The sequence below is a fragment of the Pseudophryne corroboree genome, chromosome 6, assembly GCF_028390025.1.
Source record: "Pseudophryne corroboree isolate aPseCor3 chromosome 6, aPseCor3.hap2, whole genome shotgun sequence".
In the NCBI taxonomy this organism is placed as follows: Eukaryota; Metazoa; Chordata; class Amphibia; order Anura; family Myobatrachidae; genus Pseudophryne; species Pseudophryne corroboree.
This window is the reverse complement of record NC_086449.1, coordinates 229,338,121-229,363,290: the sequence shown is the minus strand read 5'-3', so window position 1 is coordinate 229,363,290 and position 25,170 is coordinate 229,338,121.

Here is a 25,170-nt window from a genome sequence, read left to right as displayed (position 1 = left end):
TGTACTTCAAATTGCCTTTGATAAAAATATTCACTTTATCGTTCTGAATCATCGATTCTCAACAGGCAGCCTTGACACCCAAGTGTGTCACAGCATTTAGTCAAGGGTTGTCGCAAATTACTGGATGAAAAGATAATTATAACTATAGCAGAGAGATAAATATGATACCTCAAAGGGAAGATAATGTATTGTAAATGTATTATTTAAGGAAAACATAAAAAATTAATTAATAAAAAAGGCGGTATCATCAAACACAAGCAGCGATTGAAACCTGTCCCTGGAATGTGTGAAAGTAATCGTATTGCATTCCGGAGCTTGCTAAATTTGCCAAGAAAACAACCCACACAGCAACACTCCTATATCTGCTGCAGTCCCCTGTAGATACATTTGGGATACATATTATTTGAGGGTACCCCCTGAACATGGGTATTTCTTGGGTATATCATGCAAATAATAATTGTTAATAGGTTATCCGGACTATAGATCTACACTAAAAAGGTCTACCGTCAATAGGTCTACCACTAATGGTAGACATGCATTTGGTCGACAGGGTCAAAAGGCTGACATGTAAAAGGTAGACTGTTCAAGAGGCCGACAGGGTCAAAAGTTCAACATGACAATGGTTGACACACATATGGTGGACACAAGTTTTCCGTGTTTTTTTCCCCAACTTTTTTATACTGTACCATCCACGTGGACTACGATTGGGAATAGTAACCTGTGCCGAGCGCAGCGATAGTGGAGCAAGGAACCTTGCCCAAAGAAAGGTGGGGACACAGTACACTAATGGGGCTTGTTTGTGGCAGAAAAGTGACAAAACACCCCCAAAAAATGACCTTTTGACCCTGTCAACCTTTCCTACTGTCTACCTATTCTATGTCGACCTTTTGGCCCTGTTGACCTAACCCATGTATACCATTAGTTGTTGACCTATTGACTGTAGACCGTTTTAGTGTAGATCTGATGGTCCACACCCGTTAAATAGACCCTACATATTAAATGCTTTTAGTTCAGTTTTTCAACAGCATGTAAATGGGAAAGCTACAGGGAATACAGCAAAAACTAATATGGGAGTTATAAAGGCATATCCAATAGGGATGCTGTCAATTTACCTCCAATCAAAATCCCGACAGCAATTGACCGACGGTCATTTTACATGTCTGTATTTTGACCTTGTCGGTATTTTAAATGTCAGGATTTTGACCTTGTCGGGATTTTGACCGTTGGTCAGTTGCTGTCGGGATTTCGACCGTCGGGATTTTGATTGGAGGTATTTCATACCAATCCCATCCAATAAGGTATCAACAGCCATCAAAATACAGTCATACAGTGAACAAAATGAAAACGGGCAGTTTTTCACCGTGATTATAGAACAGCAGAGAGATGGAAAGAGAGAATGTAGAGGATGGACAGTAGGGAAAGGGAATGGGGATGTAGTCACGATCCATAACTTTTGAACAGAGTAAAAAATATTAACCTACAGTAGCCATATAGCTGCGGAAGGGCCTTATAATAATAGGTCCAAGGGCTCCAGTACTGTCGAATTTGTTAGGGGTATAATGAATAATTCTAGAAAAATATTCAAATTTACTGTATATGTATATATGAATACGAGAGGGAGTAAGGCATCTGGATGCCTGTAATTACCTGAACTAAGCAGTGAATGTCCCACCAGATGGTGGCTATTTTGTGGTAGTGCCACCAATTAGTGCACCGCGTCCCCTCGCATGGCTCGCTTCGTTCGCCATGCTTCGGGCATGGTGCCTTCGCTCCGCTACCGCTTCGCTCGGCACAGATTACCGTTCCAATCGTAGTCCACGTGGATCGTAAAGTATGGAAAAGTTCCCCAAAAGAAAAAAGTTAAAAAACTCATGTCGACCTTTTCATGTGTCGACCTTTCATGTGTCGACCATGTGCCCATGTCGACCATGTCAATGTCGACCAATAGTGGTCGACCTAATGACTGTCGACCATAACATTACCTGTATCCTCATTACTACAGAGAAGACAGCAAAGTTTTGATGTATCCTGGAAAATGAGTTGCAGAAATTAGGGGCATATTTTCTAAATCTCTAGTTTCAGACCTGATAATTAGAAATTTATATCGCCATTATTCACAACAATAAGAAATTTGCATGCCCCCGAACGTACTAAAATTTACAAGCAGGGACATGGGGTTTGAAAGGAGCCTGTCCCTGCAATGTATAAATAAGGGAAATGATTGCAAAAGCAATGATTTATCTTCTATATCGGGAGTTGTGGCCATTCTGCGCATGCAGCAGCCATTGCTGGGGAATGTTCCTATTAATCCAGCACAGGCTTCCATTCTTAAGTGCCTTCGCATTTTCAAAAAAACTCACCAGGGCAGTCAGGGAAGTGAAACCGAAAACCTCTTATCCACTGTAACCTTCTAAGTACCTTGGATTCAGGCTCACCAGGTTCAAATAGGAGACAAATGGAAGTGGTACCCAACAGATGGCCCTGTGCTTTGAAGTACAGATCTTTAAATTCTCGCTGTGTTAATGACAAACCCAGTGCCAACACAATCAACATACAGAAAACTGCAGACTCACTGGTATGCCCAATCAGGTCCGTCCTTTGTAATGCCAGATCTATAACAAACAAGACTGCTGTAATTGCTGACCTTCTCAAATCTTCAGATCTAGCCTGTATTACAGAGGCTTGGTGAATATGCAGCACCTATCTTGGAAGCTGCTGTTCCAACAAACTACATTGTCATTCACAACCCTAGACTGGACAGCAGGGGAGGTGGGGTGGCCATCTGTTTTAAAAAAAAGCACTTAAACTTAGGGTCTGTATAATGGAAATTACTCACTCATTTGAGTGAATCGCTACCCAGAGTTCTACAGAATTAGGCTTCAGAGTACTTCTCATTCACCGCTCCCCTGGAGATGGGAAGATATTTCTACAAGAGTTTGCAGATATTGTTGCTGGACTAGTTCTTGAGCACCAAAGATGGCTCATTCTCTGGGATTTCAAAGCATGGGTCGATGATGAGCTCTCACACCTTGGCCAAGATCTCATGTGCACAATGAAAGCTCTGGGGCTCACACAAGTCATTCCCTCTGCTACACATAAAAGTGGTGACACTCTTGATCTTGGTTTCGGATTGGAATAGAAGTTTCTGACCTAAAAATAAACCCACTCACATGGCCTGACCACCACTCAATATGGTTCTCAGAAATATGGTTCCCCTTAAAATAGATCTTTGCCCATGGAATTGACCAGGTATTGTCCAAGGAGGGGTATGACTCCTCAGGCTCTTGCAACTAACTTTGATCTCTCTGCAGTAATGGGGGCCCGTGAAGAAACTTGTTCCCTAGTCTGTTATTATAACAGGGATGTGACAGCTGCAATGGATACTATCGCCCCCCCCTCCCCCTCTGCATATACGACCCTGCAAACCACACCGTCAAGCACATTGGTTTGACAACAGTATTCGGGATCATCTTTAGTATACTCTTAGCCACCAGTGTCACTGACTTGTGGTGTCCCACAGGGATCTTCTATACTATCTCCCATGCTTTTTGCAGTATACATGCTACCACTGGGTGAAATAATCTGTCATCATGGCCTGGTCTACCACTGCTATGTAGATGATACACAACTGTACCTGTCCTTTACTCCAGGTACTGATAACGATATAAAAACCATAAATGGCTGCCTAGATGAGCTCCAGGAGTGGATGAGTGCCAGTTGGTTGAGACTGAACCCTGACAAAACAAAAGTCCTGATGATAGGTCACAGGACAAGACTGCAGCATAACCAAGTGACAGGACTTACGCTTGAGGGTTCAGAACTACAAAACACTGAACATGTGCGGAATCTTGGTTTTGTCCTGGATAGTGGCTTGACACTTAAACATCAGTTGTCAGCCACAATCAAATCCTCATTTTTTCATATGAGGAACTTAGCCAGAATCAAGCACTTAATTCCCTCAGAAGTCCTGCCTAAAGTTATACATGCATTTGTATCATCACGCCTAGACTGCTGCAATACCCTCTACCTTGGTCTCCCAACAAATGAATTGCACTGATTGCAGATGGTACAAAATGCCGCTGCCAGTCTATTAACCAACCAGCCCTGTCCCAGCCACATAACACCCATTCTCTACTCCCTTCACTGGCTACATGTAAAATGGTGAATCGTTTTCAAGATTGGCTTACTCACTTTCAAAGCCCTACATGACCAGGACCCAAGGTACTTGAAGCAGCTTCTGATTCCTTACTGTTACACACGATTACTACGATCTGTAGATGAAAGACGGGATCGGTATGAATTACCGACGGTCGGGATGCCGGCCGTCAGCATACAGACAATGCTATCCCGGCCGTCAATATGCCGGCAGCATGGTGAGTACTAGAAAGACCCTTGCAGGCTCACTGCACTTGCCATGCTGCGGGCTTGGTAGCTTGCTGCACTCGCAACAGGTTCTATTCCCACTTCCACAAGTAGGAATAGTCCCTGTGAGCCAGGTTTCCGGCTGGCGGTATTGTAAGCAGTCAGGATTTCGGCATTGGTATCCTGACTTCCAGGATCCTGACTGCCGTCAATTTAACTGCATCCCTGAATGACTACTAACAGTACCTAGAATCTCCCAGAATTCATCTGGGGGCCGAGATTTCAACATTTTGGCTCCGACTCTATGGAACCCTCTTCCCTTCACAGTGCGAGAAGTCGCCATTCTAGAATCCTTCAAAAAAATAGTCTAAAGACTTACCTACAGTATTTACTCAAGCATTTTACTAATACTGTATCTACTGTCAAGCTTGTTTTATATTTTGAGCTGTAAAGACAATTGTAAAGCACTTTGAGTCCTATTAGGAGAAAAGTGCTATATAAATATCATTATTATTATTATTATTATACTTATTATTATGTTCCTGAGGAACCCTGTGATTTCTGCGAGTTAGTAGCATATGACTATATGGTAATGCCACCTGCAATGGGGCCAAGTTCCGGAATATTTCACATTCCGGAACTTTGCAAATCTGAAAGTTTCTCAGTCAACATAGAATCCTGTGGGGTTTGGGCTGCTGTCAAAAATTAAGAGATGTAATGCCTCCATACTACATTCAGGGGATTCTTAATATTTGCAGGAATCCCCGGGAAATAGGTGTTTTCACAGAATTTCCCACAGATATTATTTCAAAAACTAGTTACCAGCCCATCAAAATGATGTAACAATATAACAGCAATGTCAGCGCTGGCAGCTGTGCGTGACAGAATGGAACACTTGAATTGCTCCATCGGGCACCATATACTAGCTGTCCTCACACAAAACACATGCATTTCACCCATATATGTGAGGAGTAACATTAGTCTTTTATTATATACAGTAGGATAGGACCTTCAGGCAATAGATACAATACCAATGGTAGAAAAGGTTGTAAGTATTTTCAGTGACTGTAACAGAATACAGGTTTTGCTGTCCCAAATATCAGGGACAAAAGTTCCACCCATGGGAGTACCATCTGATCTCACGTTCATCCTTGATGGCCTATTATATTAAGAATAGTTCAGCTCACAGGTTCTCAAACTTGGTCCTCACAACCTCACGCAGTTCATATTTTCCATGTCACCTGTGGATTGTGTGTGACAGTTGGTGATATACCTAGCTTAGGAACCATTGTTTAATGTAATGAGGAAATGAGACCTCTTGATGAGGAGCATTGGGAGCAAAAAGAAATGGTTGGGGAATGGTTCATGTTTGCCACAAGTGTGTGCATGCACTATAGAGTAAAAGTACTGCAACTGCAGCTATTGATAGAAATGAGCTTGTGGAATTCCAAACTTGTTTATATATCACCATATGGGTGGGATGTAATACCGCCCGAGTTTGGCGGATGTGGGGGATTCGGGCCGAACTCCAACGTTTTTTTAAAGGGGTAATCACTTCCAAGGCAAAACCATGCCTTGTAAGTGATCGTCCATTTAAAACAACTTCCGCGTTTAAATATAAACTTTATACTGCACTTGTGTCTATATAAGCAGCTTCAATCAAAATGAGTACAATACATTTTTTAGAAAAGAAGCTCTTGTAAAATAGTATAGAACACTCATACCTGTAAAAAAAAAATGGGTTTAATTATTATAATGTGTACAGCTCTTTTAAAAAATTATTCAGATTGGAGGTATTCTGTATTTTTGCGGAGTATGGAGGGTTCGCGTTTAGCTGGAATCCCACATGTTGGTGAAAACTCAGGCACATTACATCCCGCCCTATGGGGAGTATTCAATTACCTGCGGTAGTGCCGTGGGCATAAATCAAATGGTGTTTTTTGCATTTTTTTTATTGCCCTATCTATTAGGTTGCACGAAAAATGTGTTCATAAATCACAGCCCAGGAATTCAGCCCTGGCCCTTGGGTTCTTGGAAGTGTGGCACCCCTTTATTGGGGGATCCCCACTCCCCCGTGGAACCCCAGCCAGGGCTGACTAGTTAGGGGGGGGGGTGTAATTCCATGGCTGCAGGACCTGTATAAATGTGTCCCTTGACTGTGGCATTATCTCCTTGACTAGTGGAACCCAGAGCAAGCTCCAAAAATATGGGGGACCCTTACATCTTTTTGTCCCCATATTTTTGGAACCAGGACCGTTCTAAGAGGCCGGTGCTGGTTGTTAAAACACGGGGGACCCTTAGTCAATTCTCTCAACCCCTCCCCCCCCCCATGGTATTTTAGCAACCAGGACTGGCTCAAAGAGCCCAGGCTGGGTTTTTTTTTTGGGGGGGATGGGGGGGAATTGCGCCCCCCCTGCTTTTTTTTTTATTAACTGTTTAATCACTTTTATAGCCAGAAGCATACACTGATCTTTCTGATCTGCGCATGCTCCTGTCAAACTCACCTATCAGAACCGGGTGGTCTTCTGTTTGCCGGTGGTCGGGCTCCCGGCGCTCAGTATACCGGCGCCGGGAGCCCGACAGCCGGAATACCGACAATTATTTTCCCTCGTGGGGGTCCACGACCCCCATAGAGGGAGAATAAAATAGTGTGGCGCGCGTAGCGCGCCACCGTGCCCGTAGCGTGGCGAGCGCAGCGAGCCCGCAAGGGGCTCATTTGCGCTCGCCAAGCTGTCGGTAAGCCGGCGGTCGGGCTCCCGGCGCCGGGATGCTGGTCGCCGGGAGCCCGACCGCCGGCCAGCCGTAGTGAACCCATCAGAACCTGGTCTAAATTTTTGTGTGATTTTTGGTAAGGTTTTGTGTGCGAGTTACATTACATTTCCCGAGATCTATCTTTTGTATTGGAAAACATCTGCGTGCGAGTTGCTTATTGACAGTTTTTTGTAAGCCTGAAAAATGCAAGTTGTAATGCATTTTCACCCTATTACATTTGCAGGATGGTCAAAGTGTGAGAGTTTAGTGCTAAACTTGCATTTTTGACCAAATTGCATCCCATTACATCCTGTCCATTAAGAGGGATTCAAAAACTTCCCCACCTCTCCTGGCTGGCAACTGTGATTTTCCTTAATGGACATCTTTATGAATCATAATCTTTTTTATCCATCTTAAGTAATATCATCATAAGTCTCATTATCTTGTAATACAGTTTTATTCTTAAGTATTTTTCTAATTTATATCATGATTGTTTAATCTCTTGGCAGTAGTCATATCATTTTTTTTTATTTTTTTATATCCCATAAGTTCTTAATGACCTTTTTTCTCTTGGTCCTGCAAAGTGGAAGTATTTTTCTTAATCCTTGGGAAATATAATTTTTTATTCGATTTTATTTTTTTACATTTTATTTTGTCCCTTCACACTTCCCTGTGAGATTCATGTAGAGCTGGATATTTATGTAACAGGCCTAACAAGTCACATCTTGATGCCATGTGTACACAGAAGCAGCACTCATCAGCTCTTCACTTTCTGCTTGTTTGGGTATTATCGCAACTGCACCTAAGGGTGCACAGCAACAACATGCAATACAAAGGAACGCAAGGAAAACACACAGCCTACCTTTTATGGGGAGTGCTGGTGAGTGTAGTTTTGATTCATCAACTGATTAATGATAGCCATTAACAGGAGTCACAGATAAAATGGTGACACAGTCAACAAACTGGAAGTTGGGTGCCAGAATAGTGGGCCTAAGTCTGGGACCAAACTACTAATTCATCCTAATGGTGCCACAGTCCACTTGCCTGAATTTGGAATGCAGGTCAAAAGCCAGGGACTAAATTTCAACATGCACATAAGGCCTTTTCTAACTGCTGCCACATGCCTTTGGCTGGCCTGAACATTGAGCACATGCCTAGTGCCTGGAGAAGGGACATAGGCCAAAGTCTGAAACTCATTTACAGGTGAAGGATAAAAGACATTGGGTGAAAGGAAAGTTCTTTTAATTTGCTTGTCATTTTCATTACTCGTCCGGAATTTTTTTCCTTGACCTGTTGTCTCCTGGCAGTGCAGTGTTTGTTCCCTTCAGTGCTGCATCATCTTCCTTTCTTAGTATTGTGCCTCTTCTCCTGATTGTCGCTGTATTTACCATCTTCCTTCATTAGAAGCTTTCAAATGCTCCATTGCCACCATTGGTCTGCCTTGCCTACTAGAAGTGCACAACAATATTGACACTGTGAATGGTCAGGGCCATAATGTGGTGAGCCATGACTGGCTTGTCATGGCAAGCTGTGATTAGATCAGTAAGGAAAACCATGATTAGCTCATCATGGCAGCCAGTGATTGGTTTGAAGTCACTCCTGCAGGGATTAATTTTCAACAGGAATCAAACTCCATCCCTACCACACCACTCAATGGAATAACATGCCTGCTGACCACTGAATGCTACAGGAGAGGTAAGCACTTACTCTACTTTTCATTCTACTCTAGCAGGGATCCTTCTAGGGGTGTTCTAAAGTGTGGGCTCTTCCAGCAAGTAGCATATTAATCTGGTTTATAGTAGTGATGTGCACCGGACATTTTTCGGTTTTTGTGTTTTGGTTTTGGATTCGGTTCCGCGGCCGTGTTTTGGATTCGGACGCGTTTTGGCAAAACCTCCCTGAAATTTTTTTGTCAGATTCGGGTGTGTTTTGGATTCGTTTTTTTTTTACAAAAAACCCTCAAAAACAACTTAAATCATAGAATTTGGGGGTAATTTTGATCCCATAGTATTATTAACCTCAATAACCATAAATTCCACTAATTTCCAGTCTATTCTGAACACCTCACAATATTATTTGTAGTCCTAAAATTTGCACCGAGGTCGCTGGATGGCTAAGCTAAGCGACACAAGTGGCCGACACAAACACCTGGCCCATCTAGGAGTGGCACTGCAGTGTCAGGCATGATGGCACTTCAAAAAATAGTCCCCAAACAGCACATGATGCAAAGAAAAAAAGAGGTGCACCAAGGTCGCTGTGTGACTAAGCTAAGCGACACAAGTGGCCGACACAAAGACCTGGCCCATCTAGGAGTGGCACTGCAGTGTCAGGCAGGATGGCACTTCAAAAATATTGTCCCCAAACAGCACATGATGCAAAGAAAAATGAAAGAAAAAAGAGGTGCAAGATGGAATTATCCTTGGGCCCTCCCACCCACCCTTATGTTGTATAAACAGGACATGCACACTTTAACGAACCCATCATTTCAGCGACAGGGTCTGCCACACGACTGTGACTGAAATGACTGGTTGGTTTGTGCCCCCACCAAAAAAAGAAGCAATCAATCTCTCCTTGCACAAACTGGCTCTACAGAGGCAAGATGTCCACCTCATCATCATCCTCCGATTCCTCACCCCTTTCACTGTGTACATCCCCCTCCTCACAGATTATTAATTCGTCCCCACTGGAATCCACCATCTCAGGTCCCTGTGTACTTTCTGGAGGCAATTGCTGCTGGTGAATGTCTCCACGGAGGAATTGATTATAATTCATTTTGATGAACATCAACTCTCCACATTTTCTGGAAGTAACCTCGTACGCCGATTGCTGACAAGGTGACCGGCTGCACTAAACACTTTTTCGGAGTACACACTGGAGGGTGGGCAACTTAGGTAGAATAAAGCCAGTTTGTGCAAGGGCCTCCAAATTGCCTCTTTTTCCTGCCAGTATACGTACGGACTGTCTGACGTGCCTACTTGGATGCGGTCACTCATATAATCCTCCACCATTCTCTCAATGGTGAGAGAATCATATGCAGTGACAGTAGACGACATGTCAGTAATCGTTGGCAGGTCCTTCAGTCCGGACCAGATGTCAGCACTCGCTCCAGTCTGCCCTGCATCACCACCAGCGGGTGGCCTCGGAATTCTTAGCCTTTTCCTCGCACCCCCAGTTGCGGGAGAATGTGAAGGAGGAGATGTTGACAGGTCACGTTCCGCTTGACTTGACAATTTTTTCACCAGCAGGTCTTTGAACCTCTGCAGACTTGTGTCTGCCGGAAAGAGAGATACAACGTAGGTTTTAAATCTAGGATCGAGCACGGTGGCCAAAATGTAGTGCTCTGATTTCAACATATTGACCACCCGTGAATCCTGGTTAAGCGAATTAAGGGCTCCATCCACAAGTCCCACATGCCTTGCGGAATCGCTCTGTTTTAGCTCCTCCTTCAATGTCTCCAGCATTTTTTGCAAAAGCCTGATGAGGGGAATGACCTGACTTCACGTGTGGCAAGTTCAAAGGGTTGTAGAACCTTGCACAATGTTGAAATCATTCTCCACTGCGCTTGAGTCAGGTGCATTCCCCCTCCTTTGCCTATATCGTGGGCAGATGTATAGGCTTGAATGGCCTTTTGCTGCTCCTCCATCCTCTGAAGCATATAGAGGGTTGAATTCCACCTCGTTACCACCTCTTGCTTCAGATGATGGCAGGGCAGGTTCAGGAATGTTTGGTGGTGCTCCAGTCTTCGGCACGCGGTGGCTGAATGACGAAAGTGGCCCGCAATTCTTCGGGCCACCGACAGCATCTCTTGCACGCCCCTGTCGTTTTTTAAATAATTCTGCACCACCAAATTCAAGGTATGTGCAAAACATGGGACGTGCTGGAATTTGCCCAGATGTAATGCACGCACAATATTGGTAGTGTTGTCCGATGTCACAAATCCCCAGGAGAGTCCAATTGGGGTAAGCCATTCTGCGATGATCTTCCTCAGTTTCCGTAAGAGGTTGTCAGCTGTGTGCCTCTTCTGGAAAGCGGTGATACAAAGCGTAGCCTGCCTAGGAACGAGTTGGCATTTGCGAGATGCTGCTACTGGTGCTGCCGCTGCTGTTCTTGCTGCGGGAGGCAATACATCTACCCAGTGGGCTGTCACAGTCATATAGTCCTGAGTCTGCCCTGCTCCACTTGTCCGTGGTTAAGTGGACATTGGGTACAACTGCATTTTTTAGGACACTGGTGACTCTTTTTCTGAGGTCTGTGTACATTTTCGGTATCGCCTGCCTAGAGAAATGGAACCTAGATGGTATTTGGTACCGGGGACACAGTACCTCAATCAAGTCTCTAGATGCCTCTGAATTAATGGTGGATACCAGAGCCACGTTTCTCACAGCCCAGGCTGCCAAGGCCTGAGTTATCTGCTTTGCAACAGGATGACTGCTGTGATATTTCATCGTCCTCGCAAAGGACTGTTGGACAGTCAGTTGCTTACTGGAAGTAGTACAAGTGGTCTTCCGACTTCCCCTCTGGGATGATGATCGACTCCCAGCAGCAACAACAGCAGCGCCAGCAGCAGTAGGCGTTACACTCAAGGATGCATCGGAGGAATCCCAGGCAGGAGAGGACTCGTCAGACTTGACAGTGACATGGCCTGCAGGACTATTGGCTTTCCTGGGTAAGGTGGAAATTGACATTGAGGGAGTTCAAAGTTTTTGAACTTGTCACTGACTTCTGATGAATGCGCTCCAGGTGACGTATAAGGGAGGATGTTCCTAGGTGGTTAATGTCCTTACCCCTACTTATTACAGCTTCACAAAGGCAACACACGGCTTGACACCTGTTGTCCGCATTTGTGTTGAAATAATTCCACACCGAAGAGCTGGTTTTTTTTGTATTTTGACCAGGCATGTCAATGGCCATATTCGTCCCACAGACAACAGGTGTCTCCCCTGGTGCCTGACTTAAACAAACCACCTCACCATCAGAATCCTCCTTGTCAATTTCCTCCCCAGCGCCAGCAACACCCATATCCTCATCCTGGTGTACTTCAACAGTGACATCTTCAATTTGACTATCAGGAACTGGACTGCGGGTGCTTCTTCCAGCACTTGCAGGGGGCGTGCAAATGGTGGAAGGCGCAATCTCTTCCCGTCCAGTGTTGGGAAGGTCAGGCATCGCAACCGACACAATTGGACTCTCCTTGGGGATTTGTGATTTAGAAGAACGCACAGTTCTTTGCTGTGCTTTTGCCAGCTTAAGTCTTTTCATTTTTCTAGCGAGAGGATGAGTGCTTCCATCCTCATGTGAATCTGAACCACTAGCCATGAACATAGGCCAGGGCCTCAGCCGTTCCTTGCCACTCCGTGTCGTAAATGGCATATTGGCAAGTTTACACTTCTCATCAGACGCTTTCAATTATGATTTTTGGGTCATTTTACTGAACTTTTGTTTTTTGGATTTTACATGCTCTCTACTATGACATTGGGCATCGGCCTTGGCAGACGACGTTGATGGCATTTCATCGTCTCGGCCATGAATAGTGGCAGCAGCTTCAGCACGAGGTGGAAGTGGATCTTGATCTTTCCCTATTTTAACCTCCACATTTTTGTTCTCCATTTTTTAATGTGTGGAATTATATGCCAGTATCAATAGCAATGGCCTACTACTATATATACTGCGCACAACGTAAATGCACCACAGGTATGGATGGATAGTATACTTGACGACATAGAGGTAGGTACAGCAGTGGCCTACTGTACCGTACTGCTATATATTATATACTGGTGGTCAGCAAACTGTGCAAAAATTAAATGCACCACAGGTATGGATGGATAGTATACTTGACGACACAGAGGTAGGTACAGCAGTGGCCTACTGTACCGTACTGCTATATATTATATACTGGTGGTCAGCAAACTGTGCAAAAATGAAATGCACCACAGGGATGGATGGATAGTATACTTGACGACACAGAGGTAGGTACAGCAGTGGCCTACTGTACCGTAATGCTATATATTATATACTGGTGGTCAGCAAACTGTGCAAAACTGAAATGCACCACAAGTATGGATGGATAGTATACTTGACGACACAGAGGTAGGTACAGCAGTGGCCTACTGTACCGTACTGCTATATATTATATACTGGTGGTCAGCAAACTGTGCAAAAATGAAATGCACCACAAGTATGGATGGATAGTATACTTGACGACACAGAGGTAGGTACAGCAGTGGCCTACTGTACCGTACTGCTATATATTATATACTGGTGGTCAGCAAACTGTGCAAAAATGAAATGCACCACAGGTATGGATGGATTGTATACTTGACGACACAGAGGTAGGTACAGCAGTGGCCTACTGTACCGTACTGCTATATATTATATACTGGTGGTCAGCAAACTGTGCAAAAATGAAATGCACCACAAGTATGGATGGATAGTATACTTGACGACACAGAGGTAGGTACAGCAGTGGCCTACTGTACCGTACTGCTATATATTATATACTGGTGGTCAGCAAACTGTGCAAAAATGAAATGCACCACAGGTATGGATGGATTGTATACTTGACGACACAGAGGTAGGTACAGCAGTGGCCTACTGTACCGTACTGCTATATATTATATACTGGTGGTCAGCAAACTGTGCAAAAATGAAATGCACCAGAGGTATGGATGGATAGTATACTTGATGACACAGAGGTATGTACAGCAGTGGCCTACTGTACCGTACTGCTATATATTATATACTGGTGGTCAGCTAACTGTGCAAAACTGAAATGCCCCACAGGTATGGATAGATAGTATACTTGACGACACAGCGGTAGGTACAGCAGTGGCCTACTGTACCGTACTGCTATATATTATATACTGGTGGTCAGCAAACTGTGCAAAAATGAAATGCACCACAGGTATGGATGGATAGTATACTTGACGACACAGAGGTAGGTACAGCAGTGGCCTACTGTACCGTACTGCTATATATTATATACTGGTGGTCAGCAAACTGTGCAAAAATGAAATGCACCACAGGTATGGATGGATAGTATACTTGACGACACAGAGGTAGGTACAGCAGTGGCCTACTGTACCGTAATGCTATATATTATATACTGGTGGTCAGCAAAATTATGCACTGTACTCCTACTATATACTGTCTACAATGCAGCACAGATATGGAGTGTTTTTCAGGCAGACAATGTATACTGGTGGTCACTGGTCAGCAAAACTCTGCACTGTACTTCTCCTATATAATATTATACTGGTGGTCCCCAGTCCCCACAATAAAGCAGCACACTGAGCACAGATATGGAGTGTTTTTCAGGCAGACAACGTATACTGGTGGTCACTGTCAGCAATACTCTGCACTGTACTCCTGCTATATAATACAGCTGCTCCCCAGTCCCCACAATTAAGCAGTGTGAGCACAGATATATGCAGCACACTGAGCATAGATAAGGAGCATTTTTTTCAGGCAGAGAACGGATAAAACTGGTGGTCACTGATCAGCAAAACTCTGCACTGTACTCCTCCTATATTATACAGCTGCTCCCCAGTCCTCCCCACAATTAAGCAATAAAGCACAATCAAGTTCAACAATAAAAACGGAGAGGACGCCAGCCACGTCCTCCCCCTAACATTTCCAATGCACGAGTGAAAATGGCGGCGACGCGCGGCTACTTATATAGAATCCGAATCTCACGAGAATCCGACAGCGGGATGATGGCGTTCGGGCGCGCTCGGGTTAATTGAGCCATACGGGAGAATCCGAGTATGCCTTGGACCCGTGTAAAATGGGTGAAGTTCGGGTGGGTTCGGTTTCCGAGGAACCGAACCCGCTCATCACTAGTTTATAGCAGGCACATCATACTTGCCAAATTGTCTTAAATAAATTTATTTTGCAGTAAGTATAACAAAATCATGTGCTATTATGTATCAATTATAATTAATTACAATAGGGACAATTCCGATCTTATGTGTGAACTAAAAGTTTGCTTAAGCAGGCACATACTGTAAAAGCATAATATACTGTATGCTAAATTCTGAAGAACTCACCAGTCAGTGTCAGTACAGGCTGTGCAAACCGCCAATCACAAGATTATCGCTTGTCCTGACGATCAAATAATAAGGTCTATGAAATATATAATGTGTACAGCACTTGTTATGTAAATCAGGGGTCTATGTATCAAACTGTCAAGACATCCTTTTCTTGCATTTTCACCAGGGAATAGGCTTTCTATGAAAAAGTTAATATTAGAGTTCACCTATTTAGCACAGCAGGATGTGGTCAAAATACCAACAGCAGGATCCTCATGGTCAGAATCCCAACACATCTCGTAGGTAAGTACTGGGGTTGGGGTTAGGCACTAAGGGAAAGTTAGGCTTGGGGGAGGAGGTTAGATTTAAGCTGCAGTAGGGTGGTTATGGTTAGGCTGTGTGAAGGGGATGTTATGATTAGGCGGCTGGAGGAGTTGTTTAAAGTTAGGATTAGTGGTAGGGTAAAAATTCTTATCAGGGTGTGTCAGGATTCCTCTGACTGCTGGGATTTCATACCCAACCCAGCACAGCTCAACTCCTTTCCAATATAGATTTTTATGGGGACATACACATAAAACATTTCATTAAGCTTTGGAAAGCATTGCTTTCCTTAACTAGGTAAATCCATCTTGAGATGGGGATGTGCAAAGATAATAGAGCTTTGCTTGATCATCCTTACCAGGTCAAACTTCTATGTGCATATTATTTTTACCAGTGCAAGATTTTACCTAGGGACTGCAGGACTGCAGCCCCCCCCCCCCCCTCCCCCCCTCCCAAGTATAATCTGCCACCTGCAGGGACTGCCTAGCAGTGGCAGTGACTTCCCATAGCAAGCGCTCCCTGCAATTCACAGGCAGACAGGCAGACCCTGGTGGACTGCCTGTCTTCTTCCTCTGGGACTGCCAGACTCAGTGACGGAACTTGTGACTGGTGGGCCCAGGTGCAAAAATATAATTTGTGCCCCCTCCTCCACCTCAACCCAAATTCACAGTATGCCACACGACAGTGGGTGACAAGGAGAGGCAGAGGGCGACAGCATAATCCTGGGGGAGGCAAAGGTTAACACAGAGAGGCAGAGGGTGACAACAGGAGGCAGTGTGTGACAGAAAAATAGAGTGGGTGGCATGGGTACAAGCACAATGTCCTGTTTGGTGTGGAGAACAGGGGGCATGTACCTTGGTGGGGGTAGGAACACAGTGGCCTCTGCACTGTCCGAGACAATGGCCCAATCCCCTTGTGCTTTCTTCAGTTTGGCACTGAGTCAGGCAGACTCTGACAGTGACAGTTACACTGGTTGACAGCAGCCTTTAATTTACAGCAGTGAATCTAATTCTAAACTATGTACAGCTGTCTTTTATTTAGAGGCAGAAGGTGTCTGTGATCATCAGCACTGGTACGTGGCAGGACTCCTCTATCAGCAGCACATAAGGTCAGCCCTGCCTACCTAAGGTAAGGGGCAGGTCCCTCAGGCAGTGGGGCCCACCCTGCCCCCTGCAATGGGCCATTCATCCAACATTGCTCAAAGTGGTCTGCAGGGGGACCAGGGGATAACTCATTGCTGGCCTAGATAGCAGTGGGCCCCTTAGTCTCTGGGGGCCCCGGTGCATTGCACTTGCTGCACCAATGGTAGTTCCGCCTCTGGCCAGACTGCCCAAGAAAGCAGAGAGAGCGCTTCCCATGAAAAGCCACTCCCCTGCTATAATGTCAGCCTTATCTGACTTCTATGAGCTAAAGTTGATGCAGTCCCTAGAAGCCAGCCTGTTTAGCAGTGCCTGAGTTAAACCCCATACCTGGGCCTAAACCCCTCCCCACCAGACATAAGCTGATGATGTCAGCCATCAATCACTGGGAAAGCAGGTAGGAGTGTTACCATTTGCTGTCAGCCTTAGACAGCAGGCAAATTAGATAGAAACCTTTCTCTAGAGGTTCAGGGTTTTCATCAGAGCTCAAAGAACAGTCACAGAATGGTAAATTGCAGCAACACTTTTCACTGTATCAATACAGTTTGTTAGCACAAAGTACAGTACAAATTTTGCATATTAGCAACCCTCCAAAATTCACAATCCATTATTGAGACACTACAGATAAGATAACTATTTCAGGACACTAAATTCCCATAGATATTCATTCTCAGGATATCAGAGTTGAAGTGTATTTGTCACATGACATGTGACATCATTAAGCTGTCTGAAAACTATGAAGAATAAATTGTGACAAGGGCATCACAAATCATGACACTAGTGTTCTGATAAAGTATATATGTATATTGGTGCACTGCAGCAAGTGAAAAATGAGGGTATGCAAAAATCCTTGCCTACAGCAATATACAGTACTAGACACTTGACCGTGCTAGTGCATTACTCTCATGGGACTGCAATAACGAGCATTGCTAGATGCATCATCACTTAGAGAGTGATAAAATGGAAAAATAAAAAGTGCCAGCCAATCAAGTTCTAATTGCCAGGTCACAGGCTGTGTTTGAAAATGTACCAGCCAATCAGCTCCTAACTGCTATTTTTTACTCTCCATTTTATCACTTTCCAAGCGATGTGTGCATTTGGCCCAGTGTCTATAACTTTAATTTGACACAAACAAGAAACCTTTTACTATTTAGACTGAGAGACACATTTGTTTCAGGAGGTAATTGAAGTACAGTACAAAGTATTTAACATACTGTATGTTGTAACAGGTTCGGTATGTATTACCAGCAGATGGGGTGCCAGCTGCCCATATCCCTACAGCGGCATCCCGCCTACCAGAATGCAGGCAGCGGGGTGAGCGTTAAGAGTCCCCTTGTGGGCTCGGTGGCTCGCTACAGGATCTATTCCCACTCTATGGGTGTGTTTTTACACCCACGAGTGGGAATAGCCCTGGTGCATTGGGATTCTGGCTGGCGGCATTGTCGGCCGGTGGGATTTTGGTGTCGGTATCCTGACTGGCAGGATCCTGACCGCCGGCAAATTAACTGCATCCCTGTTGTAGCAAATTGTTACATATTTTTATTGTTTGTATAAATGTTGGCTGATATTGGTTTTTATGTAATTAACTGTTTATTTCTTACAAGTTTGCATACATTGTTTTAGTAATAAAGTAACACAAGCTTCATATGCTAATTTATAACAGTCGCACTAGTTTAGTGACGTTTCTAAGCCGTCTGCTTTTAGAACATTGGCCCTCATTCCGAGTTGTACGCTCTGTAATTTTCTTTGCATCGCAGCGATTTTCCGCTAATTGCGCATGCGCAATGTTCGCACTGTAAGTAAATTTGCTAAGAAGTTTGGTATTTTACTCACGGCATTACAAGGTTTTTTCTTCGTTCTGGTGATCGTAGTGTGATTGACAGGAAGTGGGTGTTTCTGGGCGGAAACTGGCCGTTTTATGGGTGTGTGTGAAAAAACGCTGCCGTTTCTGGGAAAAACGCGGGAGCGGCTGAAGAAATGGGGGAGTGTCTAGGCGAACGCTGGGTGTGTTTGTGACGTCAAACCAGGAACGAAACTGACTGAACTGATCGCAGTGGCAGAGTAAGTCCCGAGCTACTCAGAAACTGCTTAGAAATTTCTATTCGCAATTTAGAGAATCTTTCGTTCGCAATTTTGCTAAGCGAAGATTCACTCCCACTAGGCGGCGGCTTAGCGTGTGCAATGTTGCTAAAAGCAGCTTGCGAGCGAACAACTCGGAATGAGGGCCATTGCTTCTAAATGCTCAGATGAGTCCAGGATCTTCTGTCCACACCAAAATATAACTGAAATAATGGTTACGACATTTTTGTGACGGAAAGAAGGAGGGGTCAGTTCTATACAGTAGCTTGTAATTCCCAATAATGCCATCTGAGGTACTAATTGCACATTGTAATGATATTTTTTCAGGCTGTACAAATGTTACTCTGTGTGGTCTTTGAGCCTACTGTAGCTAGATTGAGTTAATAAAACAGTCAAGTTATTGAAAAGATCATGCAAGGATAATGATGTCATCAGCTGCCATATTCTTGGAATATATGTAATCTACAGCTGGCATGTGAAATGGATAACAATGGAGATGCCACTGAGAAATAATGGAGAATCCAAGAGCTGAAGTGATTAGATTAAACAAAATAATGAATGTTGGTGGAATGTTTCTTCATCTGCACTAAGGTAGCATTTCTCAGCTATGCCAAATTTATAGATTTTTTTCCAACCATCAAGTCAAATAATTAGGTTAAATGTGGAAGAAACAGCTAAATTTGTGTATCTCTCTGTTCTAATTTCTCAGTGTGACACTAAGTGAAAACAACATTGCTTACTGCACCTGGCATCTGGATCTATGCAGGCATGCAGTAGAAATGCAATGTTATTTGTCTATTGCTGTGCAGTTGTGCTACATGACTGTGCATGTAAATCATGTCATGGCTTAAACTGTCAGATCAGACCAAGGGTTTGCAAAGCTGCACTTCTAAAAAAAAAAAACTGAAAGGGGTATGAATGTGCATGCCCCTAGAAGTCAAATAAACGCATGTACATATGTCAAATTTATGTACAGTACAGTATGTACTGTATTCATAAGCCCAATTATCTTAAACTATCCCTGTTTCAAATCATGGTGTAACCAGGGAAAAACAGCAATACAATTTGAATTCACTTTCCTGACCAAACCAGTTATGCCCTGCCATGCTGCACCAATTTCTAAGAACTGGGGGGCAGATGTATTAACCTGGAGAAGGCATAAGGAAGTGATAAACCAGTGATATGTGCAAGGTGATAAAGGTACCAGCCAATCAGATCCTAACTGTTAATTTACATATTGGAGTTGATTGGCTGGTGTGTTTATCACCTTGCACTCATCACTGGTTTATCACTTCCTTATGCCTTCTCCAGGTTAATACATCTGCCCCTCAGTATCTAATTTCTCCTGGGAATTTGTGTCATTAGTCTGAATGTTATGGTATGTTCAGTTCCTTTGTGTCTAGGCATTCATTTGGCTCATTTGCCAATTTTTAAGTATAGATGATGTCCCAATGGATGTGAGAATAACTGAAATAATCTGAAAATAAATAGTGACTGCCATCCTGTTTCTGCAGCATATTGCCATGAAGGTCCTTATATGTATACATACAGTATATGTATTTGGAAACATGAATCATAACCTAGTACCTACAGTACCTCTTTCTCGGAGGTTGGCTCTTTTGGAGTTGCTGGACCATGAGACAATAACATATTTTAGAATGTCTTCAGTGTACACAATGTAAAGTTAAAATATGTTACATAAATGACACCTTTCTACATACTAGAGTTTCTGTACCTCTCTGGGTACTAAAGCTTCTGCTTTCCGTCATCCTCTTTGATGTGGCTACCCAATATGAGCTTGGATTCATCTATGGCAGTTTGTGGCCCAGGACGTGGAACCCTCCGTCTCACCCCAGTCCCCCCGATGTGATCTCTGGCACCCACCTCAGGGGTCTTCCCATATTGACTGGCCTCTAGCTACTGAGGTTGCAGGCAGGTCCATGCCTGGTGCTTCCAGTGTAGCTGTAACTGGCTGCTTTAGGATATCCAAGTACCCATTCTCCAACACTGGGAGACTCACCAAGGTGGTGCATGATATGCTGGACAGCTGGTGTTTTTAATATGGGTGCCTGGCAGGATTTCAGGTGGTAGCACCTGCTTCAGCTTCTCCTCATAAGCAGTGTAATGGTCCTGGACTGCTGGGTCGCCCCCTGTTCTTCATGACTCATGCAGTTCCTCTACCATCTTTGCCTTCAGGAAGCTCTTGACAATGGTGGTCATTCCGAGTTGTTCGCTCGTTGCCGATTTTCGCTATATTGCGATTAGTCGCTTACTGCGCATGTGCAAAGTTCGCAGAGCGCATGCGCTTAGTTATTTTACACAAAAGTTAGGTATTTTACTCACGGCATAAAGAGGAATTTTCATCGTTCTTGTGATCGTAGTGTGATTGACAGGAAGTGGGTGTTTCCGGGCGGAAACTGGCCGTTTTCTGGGAGTGTGTGAAAAAACGCTGGCGTTTCTGGGAAAAACGCGGGAGTGTCTGATGAAACGGGGGAGTGTCTGGGCGAACGCTGTGTGTGTTTCTGACGTCAAACCAGGAACGAAACGGACTGAACTGATCGCAGTGGCAGAGTAAGTCTGGAGCTACTCAGAAACTGCTAAGAAATTTCTATTCGCAATTGTGCTAATCTTTTGTTCGCAATTCTGCTAAGCTAAGATACACTCCCAGAGGGCGGCGGCTTAGCATGTGCAATGCTGCTAAAAGCAGCTAGCGAGCGAACAACTCGGAATGAGGGCCTTTGTTAAAATGATTTAAGCAGCTCTCAACAGAGCACCTGCAACAACTCACTGCATTTACAGCATCATAGACCCCCGCCAAAAAGACTTCTTGCTGGCCATGGTTGTGTGGTGTGCCTCAGATCATAGGATCCAAACATGCACTGGCATAACAGCATGCACAGTTCTCCTCATAATTGAAGGGAACATTCCGCCCTGTTTTTATCTTCATAGGGGCAACTACAGCAGGCTCTTCCCCTACCACCTCCTCATCATCCTCCTCCTCCTCACCACACGCCTTCTCAACTTCAGTCACTATCTGGGTCACTATCACCTCCTCCTGACTCAGCTCATACCCAGCTCTGAGCTTATAAGACATGCTGCCAACTGCCAAACAATCAGTACCTCACAATGCTCCTCCACACTCCTACACATTCTCCTTCCCAAAACCACACAAAGAAAAAAATGCCAGAGGTGCTACTAATATAGGGTAATTACGGTAGAAACCAGGAAACATTTGGTTGTCAATGGCTCCCTTTGTTTAAAACTAACATGCCACATGTAATGAATCTTGCATTCCGATTTGCAAGATTTTCACTGGTTTTTACACCAGAAATCTTGCATGGTGCGAGTTACATAGGTACCTTGAAACTCACAATCTATTACCTACTGTGAGTTTTGGAACATTCTCACACCAAATTAGCAGTGAGTAAGTGTAAGTTCGCTCTCGCATCAAAACTCATACCCTTTTACATTTTTCCCCAAGCCTCTGTGAGCAAGGTTGTTAGCTAATAGCCATGGATATTAGAAAGCTGGAGCCCATCCTGATGCTTTCCTTTGCATAGTATTTCTAGTTTCAGACAAAGATGAATTCAGCAGTATTATTAAAGTCTGCAGCATCTTCAGAAAAGAGTGCAGATCTTGAAGATCTTAAGCCTCCCATTCTAGCTGATAGATCCAGAATGCCAGATTTGCAAGTAATTTTACAGTCTAGACAGTAATAAAGCAAAATCAGCTAAGGACAATTGATTTAAGTCTTTGTTAATGCAGATTCCTAAATATTTTAACTGGGATTAGTTCCCTAAGAAATGTGAGATTGCTGTAAAATGTAATACCACTGATTTGGAATAAGTGGCTTTAAAATTATATACTTATCATACATTCTGAACTCATGTAGGAGGTTAGGAAGAGGAATAACATGGGGGCAGATCTATTAATCTGGAGAAGGCATAAAGAAGTGATAAATCAGTGATAAATGCAAGGTGATAAATGTACCAGCCAATCAGCTCCAATATGTAAATTAACAGGCGTTGATTGGCTGGCGCAGTTATCACCTTGCATTTATCACTGGTTTATCACTTCCTTATGCTTTCCTCAGGTTAATACATCTGCCCCATGGTTTGTTATCATGGCTAATAATTCCCTTGTAAAGAAAAATATTGGGCTTCAACAGAATGGACCTTGTCAACACTTCTGTGATCAGTCAAAAATCAATGGGGTGAGATGTTTGATCGAGTTTATTACTACAGAAATCCTTACAGTAAGCATCACCAGAACAGGCATGCACAGGTATGTTGTGTCCCTAACAAAAGGTTCTCAGTAATAAGATTTTTTTTATTCCTTAGACGAGGGTTACCCAAGCTCCACTATTATAGTTCAGGTTTTAATGATATTCATGGTTGAATCCAGAAAATTAAACCAAATTGACTGCTGTACTAATTAAATCCCCAGTGCACAAACATGGATATCCTTAAAACCTGAACTGTTATGGAAAACTCTGCCTTAGACTCTGTTAACCTGACATTGGGGGTGATTCAGGTCCGGTCGCTATGGAGTGAAAAACACAATGTACCAATGTTCTGTACATTGCGCATTCTCCGGACCCATACTGGCCATGTCCTGCATCATTGAACATACAGTAGTATGTCTGCAGATGTCAGTTGATTAATAGTCTGCAGCTGTCGGTCTGGGGATGGGGCGATTGGCAAAGGTTTTTATTTCACAATACCCATCCATTTTGTTGGAGTGCCGAGGCCAGGGTCTCTATCTTCTGACAGAGATTTCCTGGCCTCAGTGATGGAGCTGCAGCGGCCGGTCTGTATAACTTCATAGGTTACTCAGCCGACCGATGGTGTTGCCGGTGTTCCAATGCTGTCCTTGGATGCAGCAGAGGATCACACATGCATGCAGGAGCTGTCTACTGTACTAGATGCCTCCTGATGTATTACCATATTTGAGCATCGCTGTTGCTTCCAACCACATCTGAATCACCCCCATTGTGATTATTCAGAGGTGGCAATTAAGAATAAAATGAAGATGTAGAATTTGATTTCCTAAATGTTCTCGCCATGGGAGAGTTGACAATTGTGAGCACCTTGCCACTGACCTATTGACCCTTCCTTCTCCACTCCACTCTCTTGTACCTCTTCTTCCACTTCCTATTTGAAACACAAACCCATTTTGAACTAAAAAAAAACAATAGTTTGCTTTTAATGGCAAAGAGTTTGGAGTAATATAAAGGTACTTTGAAAACTGTAACATGTTTACAGTTGACTTGATATTGAGTTTTCATCATCCAAATCACTGTTTAGTAAATCCAGCCTCTTTTCTTTCATACAGTAACCACATGAAATGTGTGGTCAATGGCAAACCACATCTGCTTAGTAAAGTTTCACCATAATCACAATATCACTGATGTCTCCAATAATGCACTCTTATAATGCACTCTAAGACAAGTTTGCCTTACATTAAAATAATCCTGAAAATTTGTACTAGGATACCGAGGAATAAGGGCTCATGACGTGGCCATAAACACCTTGGCACATGTGACTGTAAAAGGCACCCATGGGGGTCAGTCCAGTCTATTGGCAGGCCGGATTAGCACAAGCTTTTGGATTATTATTTTTATACTGTACATACAGCCTATTAACATGTCAGCTGACTTGTTTCCTCTGAATTAGCAATGGTCTGACCCAAGCCTGCATTTCCCATGAGGCAACCTAGGCACCCGCCTAGAGCACAGCAGAAACCAGGGGGCCCGTAGCAAGCCACACTAAATCTGGCCAATCCATGATCCATCACAAAGGCAGGCAATGGACTCATACAGGTATTAACATCACTAATACTGGCAATGAGCTCAATTACTGTGCCTCTGCAAAACATTTCCAGAGGAGCACTGTGCATCAACCATGAGATGTCATGGCACAGTGAGATAATGCAGTCCGGTAAATAAACTCTCCTCACAACTGCCATTTGGAGAGTTTCTGGGATGGTATACCTTATAAATAGTCGCAATCCTCTCCTCCCGCTTTCCCTGCAAGCTCAGTCTCTGACTCCCCCAGAATGAGTATGAGGAAATTGTACTCCTCCCTCCTTCATCGTACTCCGCTTTGAGGCCGGGTTTTGCGGAATCACGTGGTTGCGTCATGACATCACAACATATTCGTGTCATTCTGCAAAACTCCTCCCCGAGCAGAGTATGAAGGAGGAGAGGAAGAGAACTTCTGTGTTGGCACCCACCAGCAAATAAACTCCCCCTTGGCAATGAGCATTACCCTTGGCAATGAGCGTGGATCCCAGAACATGAAACCCCTGGCAATGAGCATGACACCCAGCGTGTGAAATCCCTGGTCATTCATTTTATATACCCACCCTGAGAGGTGTGACATAGTAAAAATAAAGTCACCGCTGAAGGCGTTAATTCTTCTCTGATAATTGGTGTTATGTACTGTATATAAATAAATAAATAATATATAATTAAAATCTAGGGGAACCCT